Source organism: Lepus europaeus, chromosome 20, assembly GCF_033115175.1.
Source record: "Lepus europaeus isolate LE1 chromosome 20, mLepTim1.pri, whole genome shotgun sequence".
Taxonomy (NCBI): Eukaryota; Metazoa; Chordata; class Mammalia; order Lagomorpha; family Leporidae; genus Lepus; species Lepus europaeus.
In genome coordinates, this window is record NC_084846.1 from 39,076,026 (window position 1) to 39,082,671 (window position 6,646).

The 6,646-nt window shown below is 45.6% G+C and overlaps 1 pseudogene; it reads left to right on the forward strand.

Moving 5' to 3' along the window:
• The first annotated feature begins 405 nt into the window (after positions 1 to 405).
• On the forward strand, positions 406 to 655 carry LOC133749917 (small ribosomal subunit protein eS21-like; annotated as a pseudogene).
• The last annotated feature ends 5,991 nt before the right edge of the window (positions 656 to 6,646 follow it).

Below are 6,646 nucleotides of genomic sequence, written 5' to 3' on the forward strand. Positions count from 1 at the left end.
AAACACACATAAATGACTTAGCTTATGCACAAAACACACACGTACATGGATTACACATTTGATCTCAAGTGAATAATGAGTAATATTTTAGTACAAATAAGTCCTAGTTACTGCATTGACACACTGATATACTCACATTAAAAAGATATTTGTCAGTTTTAGCTGAAATTCACATTTAACCTGTATTTTCATTTGTTGAATCTGGAAACTATAAGACAAACCACACATAAATACACATCTCAAACACATACAGAAACACACAGATTCACACATCCACCCAGGTATGTACAGAAACATGTGCACACTAGAGATTTGTTCCTTCCCCAAATCCTGCCACTACCAAACTAATGATTAGAAAAACAGTTCTAGCACTTTTCTCCTTTGGCAGTCAGGCACAGCCTGGACATGCAGTATGACACCGGCAAGTTTGTAGACCCTGTACATGTGTGGGAATGCTCTGTCAGCATTTGCATCATTGGGGCCAAGAACCACCCATCTGTCCAAATGAACGTGGCCGAGGTCGACAAGGTCACAGGCAGGTCTGACTGCCAGTTCAAGACCTATGATCTGTAGTGCTATGCACAGGATGAGTGAGTCAGATGATTCCATCCCCTAGCTGGCCAAATCTGATGGCCTTGTTTCAAAGAACTTCTGACCAACAGAATCAAGGATGTGGAGTATTTTTGACAAATGAATGGTGGAAAGCTCAAGAAAAAAAAAGGAAGGAAGAAAAGCAGTCTAGCTTTCTCTTAAGAATTGGGCAGATGCCACAGTGGTGTGGGGGATGTAGAGGGTTATGTGGTCTGGGAAGCAGAAAGTTGAGTCTCTGCTCACAGGGATCCTGTGTGGTGGAGGAAAAGGGAGCCCTGGTGCACAATGGTATGAAGAGTTGCTTTAGAAGGAGCTCCCTCTCCCAAACACACAGCACAAGTACCCTAACTTACTGTACCATCTGCAATTACAACTTCCACCAGGAGCAGTGCCTTTACATGATGGGATAAAGAGATTCATGCTCCCTAAAGGAACTTTTTTCTAGAAGTCTATGATTGTACATGTACAAATATCCTTGCTTATGACTGTTGTGTGAGTTTGCATGAAATTCTACCTGTTTAGGGTGCTACCCTCTTCCCCAACTCAGAGTTCCCAACTCTCTTTACTGCCTCTCACCCCCTAAATCTTTTCCCATACACACCCACACATGTCAATTGAATTTGCCTTTTGCAGTCCATTCGCATGGCCATGGCTGTTCTTGACCTCTAGCTCTCACCTGAACATTGAACTCTGCCTGCACTACCTCACTCCCAACTTGCCAACTGAGTCATCTTCTGAGAAGTTACCAGAAATTACTAGGATATACAAATTCGATTATGGTCCTCTCTTCCTTAGAATCCTCTAAGGCAGTCCATTTCCTCCACAATAAATCCCAATTCCTTAGCATTGCCTCCAACAGTCTTTACTATTAGAGCCCATTCTAACCACAGTTGCCATATTTTCATCTCAGACATTTGGTTTGGCCTCACCAAAATGATTTATTTTTTTCCCACAAACAGCCAGTCCCTTCCCTAGCGCAGCCTTTCTTACATCATTCTCTATGCATGAAGCCTCCTTCACCTCCTCCCCTGCTGAGCGAATTAATTATCCTTCGGCTCACTTCACATATCCTCTGCAACCACATCCCACACTGCCTTCCCTTCCTGCACAATTAGTCATTCCCTCCTCTGTGCACCCACAGCCTTTCGCATGTGCTTCCCTCTCACTGGCCATCATCATTGGTGACATTTTAGGCCTCTCCCCTGCACAGACCCATGAGTCCTTCTGTACATAGTTAACTCTGATTCATACAAGAACCACCAGTGTCCAAGATGCTGCCTGAAACAGAAGAGGGTCTTTGAGAGCAACATTGTTCATAGAATTTTACCAGTAGATGTGGTCATTGGGGTGAATAGTAGAGGTTTTAGAGCTAAACAGACCAATATCCCAATAGAGCAAGTTCATTTGTTACCTCCAAATGATGTAAGATCTTTATGTTAGGCAGAGTAATGTCCCCTTCTCCAAAAGATGTCCATGTCCTGATTCTCAGAACCTGTGATTGTTTTACATACTTGTCAGAGGGAAACTAAGATTACAAATAGAACAAAGATTGTTAATCTCAAGATAGGGAAAGTATCTTGGACTATCCAGCCCACGGGGCACAATGTAATCACAGGGTCCTTTAAAATGGGAGGTTAAGGCAGAAGAGAGGATGAGAGTGACATGATGCAAGGACTCAACCCACCATCGCTGGCTTTGAAAATGGAAGGGATCCATCAGCCGAGAGGTGTGGCTGTCCTCTGGAAAGCTGGAGAAGGCAGGAAACGGGATGTCCCCGCCAGAGCCTCCAGGGAGGGATGCAGTCCTGCCAGTGTCTTGATTTTAGCCTGGTGAGTCCCAACTAAGACTTCTGTGTTGATGAATTTGGGTTTTAAAACCGGGTTCTAGTCCCGGTTGGGGCGCTAGATTCTGTCCCGGTTGCCCCTCTTCCAGGCCAACTCTCTGCTGTGGCCAGGGAGTGCAGTGGAGGATAGCCCAAGTGCTTGGGCCCTGCACCCCATGGGAGACCAGGAGAAGCACCTGGCTCCTGGCTTCAGATCAGTGCAGTGCGTCGACCGCAGCGCACCGGCCATGGCGGCCATTGGAGGGTGAACCAACGGCAAAAGGAAGACCTTTCTCTCTGTCTCTCTCTCTCACTTTCCACTCTGCCTGTCAAAACAAACAAACAAAAAACAAAAACCAGTAAGTTTGGGCTAATTTGTTACAGTGAGACAGAAAACCCATAGACATTCTACACTAGTTCCTTCTCTGGAAAATGCAGGTGGTTGTGGTTCTGGTCTCCCAGGGTGGTAAGTTAGCTACTCTTGTCATATGCTGGCACAGTGCCCTGCTCAGAATGGGTGCTGAATGAATGCAGAAGTCCAAGCAATAGTTGTAATAATAAAGAGCTCTAGGAATGATATTGTTGCCATTTTAGGCAGGGAAGGAGGTAGTTGAGAGTTCAAATAAATGCTCATGAGAAGTAACTTGAGCCCTGCATGAGGAGGCAATGGGGGCCCAGGGAGGGCATAAGGCCTGGCTATGTTTGAAAGGGGGACTCGGAAAGAGTGTATGAATATCAAGCCATGAAGATGCCCATCGCTATCACAGAGAAGCTGCACGAGCTCAGGGCCACGGGAGGCTGGTCCCAACACTGCATTCCTGTTTAACATTTCTTGGATGATCCTGTTCATGATGTGGACTAGGACAAGTGGCCAGGAACAGAATGTGGACAGGCCTGCTGCGAGTGCTGATAATCAGACCTCCAGAACCTTTTCCTTCTTTCTGGAGATTTCCTAAGAGACTCTAGACTGTGTTAGAAAGAAGCCCAAGTTTTATGGTGCCGTTCAGGCCTTTGACTAAGAAAGAACTGATTTTGAGATTGGAAATCAGGATTTCAGACCAGGTGTGGCTCTTTTATAATTGCCCTTGGACAGAGCAACTTCTTTGAGCTGTGGTTTCCTGTTAAAGCAAGACAGAGGGACACAATCTATGTTTTCCAGCTGTTTTGCTTTTCTTTTTTAAAAAAAAATATTTATTTATTTTGAAAGTCAGAGTTACAGAGATAAAGGGAGAGAGAGAGAGAGAGATGTCTTCCATTCACTGATTCACTCCCCAGATGGCCACAATGGCCAGTGCTGAGGCAGGCCAAAGCCAGGAGCCAGAAGCATTATCATGGTCTCCCTTGTGGGTGGCAGGGGTCCAAACACTTGGACCATCTTCCACTACTTTTTCCTAGGCCATTAGGATTGTAAGTGGAGCAGCCAGGACGTGAACCAGTGCCCATAGACTTGCTGGTGTCTCAGGTAGTGGCTTTACTCCACCACAATACCGGCCTCCGAACAGTGTTTCTTGAGACACCAAAGGGACTGTCTTTGGGAACCGGCCTAAACAGTAGGGGCCGGTGCTGTGGGGCAGTAGGCTAAGCTACCACCTATTGGCATCCCATATGGGTGCCAATTCGTGTCCCAGCTGCTCCTCTTCTGATCTGATCTGCTATGGCCTGGGAAAGCAGTGGAAGATGGCCCAAGTGCTTGGGGCCCTGCATCTGCATTTGGGGATCCAGAAGAAGCTCCTGGCTCCTAGATTCAAATCATCCCAGCTCCGGCCATTGTGGCCATTTGGGGAGTGAACCAACAGATGGAAGACCTCTCTCCGTCTGTAACTCTGCCTCTCAAATAAATAAATAAAATTTTAAAAAATAGAATATTGTAGCTTCCGATCACTTATTTCCACCCTGGTAGCTCTGCCTTTGCCTATAGATCAGAATCTGGCAGACTTTTTGGCTTGGGTACTGGTAGGGGCTGGTGGAGGCACTGAAAAAAGAACTTTGTAAACCACCAGAAACATGATGATTTCTTGCCTACGCTTAAATAATACCTGACCCGAACACACATTGAATGTAAATCAATAGGGTTGTAAATCAAATAGGGATCACATAGAGACTCTCCATGAGGCTAGTTAACAGTCCCTCATGTCAGAACACAGGTCTATGGTCAGGTGATGGGCTTTCTTTTCACCTGGCTGTTGTCTGGAGGTCCCACTCTCTGGGGAAGAATCCCCTAGAATGTGCAGCTATACCAGCTCCCTTCCCTTAGGAGCAATAATGGCCCAAGCTGGTTCCCCCTTTCCCCTCGATGTGAGGTGAGTTGGCAGGGGGCCCATGACTGGTTTCCCACATCTCATCCATTCCAGCCTGCATCCTGCCCAGCTGAGCTCCCATTCTGGAGAGTGAGATCTGGAACCTTGGTTGCACATGATAACACCTGGAGAGTTCTAGAAGTTCTGATGCTCAGGCTTCCCTTCAGACATGAAAGCAGAACTTTTGGTGGTGGGCCATGCATCAGTAGCTTCCACTGGGACGTGAGGGTGGGTTCCTCAAGCAAGACACTGTTAACTCCCTGGCTGAGGTGAGGCCATTATGTTTCCCTGGAGATATTCCTGGACTCTTTGCAATGGCAATTAATGGAATAAATCACCACTCTCCTTGTCATTGAAAATTCCAGGCTGTGCATTTATGGGTTGCTGCCATCAGCTGTACAGCTCATCATATCAGCTTGTAGCTCATCAGGTGAAAAGTAGCTCTTTGTTCCACAATGCTTTTTCTCATATGATCATTTTATGGAGGAAAATTTTCCCTTTGTCATTTGAGAAAGCTTGGGATGTCATGCATGGCATGTTTCAGGGCCCTTATAAAGGTGGGGCAACTTGAAGGCTGTCTTCATTTGAGTGAGATTCAGTGAAAGTTGAAGGTTAATGAACAACATTATTATTGTTGTTGTTTTTGTTATTGCTCTGCAAAAAAGAAATATCTGTAAAGGAAAATAAGCCAGAGTCCATTAGCCAGCTTACCTATCACGTATCTGCAATAAACTTAGTGTGCATGTCTTTAATACGACTTCTGAGATTAGAAGTCTGTATCAAAGTCAACAACAGGAGAAAACAACAGCAAACACACAGCTCTCTTAAAGAATCTATTTTCATTAGAGTTTGCACAAATATTTAATGCAATTTTTCTTAACTCCTGACTCTACAGATAGCCTCACTTGTATCCAGACAAATGCGTGATGCGTCAGCCTTCAGACATGACCTTACAGATGGGCAGAGATGTTTATGTTCAGGTTAGAGCCGCAGATACCATGTAGATGAGGATCTAATAGATGCTTCTGCTCCCATCTCACAGTTAGCCTTCTTCACCAGAAGAAGCTATGTTAATTTGAGCTTTTCCCATCTTCTGTTCCTGGTTTCAGCAATAGAGTGGCCAAAGGAAGCAAGGGAAGGGGGCAGTCATGGAAGGAAGAGAGGGTAGAAAGAAATGGAAAATTGTTGAGCCCCTACTGTATATCAAGTTCATACTTTAAAGACATTAGCCCGATTGAAATCTCATAATGACCCAGCAAGGTAGCCCTGTTCTCACATATGGGATCCTGCTGGGCTCTTAAGCCCCAGAACCAAACTGTTGGTGCTCAGCACTGTATCTCCAGGAACTGGCACATGTATTCTTGTCAGGGACATTGAAGGGCCCTAAAGTCAGCCACAGAGCTAAATCTGAGCGCCGACTTGTCTGATGTTCAAGGTGCTTTGCACATCTATTCACCACGACCAGGCTCTGGACATCCCAGCCTGGGCTGAACAAAGGATTTTCATGAGCACCTCCTTTGCTGTGTTAGGACTTAGGCTGTGAGATACTCCTGAGTGGTGATGACTTCACTCACAGTATGGCTGTGTCTGTGGGTGTTTGAGAGGAGAGAAGCTGGTTGCTAGTGGGAGAGAAGGAGACATCTGGGAAGTAGAATCATGAATCCTTTGTCTGCCTGGCTGCCTCTTTCACCCACACACATTTGTACCACAGTGTGTTGCTTCTCCCACCGCAAGAGCAAGTGGGATCATAGGATAAGTTGAAAGAGTCTTGGCTACTAGTTCCTTGCAGATATTCCCAGCTTGTTCCACACGGTACAAGATTAGGATACAGCAGGCTCAGCACGTGGGAAGATATTGCCAAAGCAGCAGTCTTATCACTTAGGGCATGTTTTATGTGTCAGAGCCTTGATTACCTGCTAAGTAATAAATACTAATT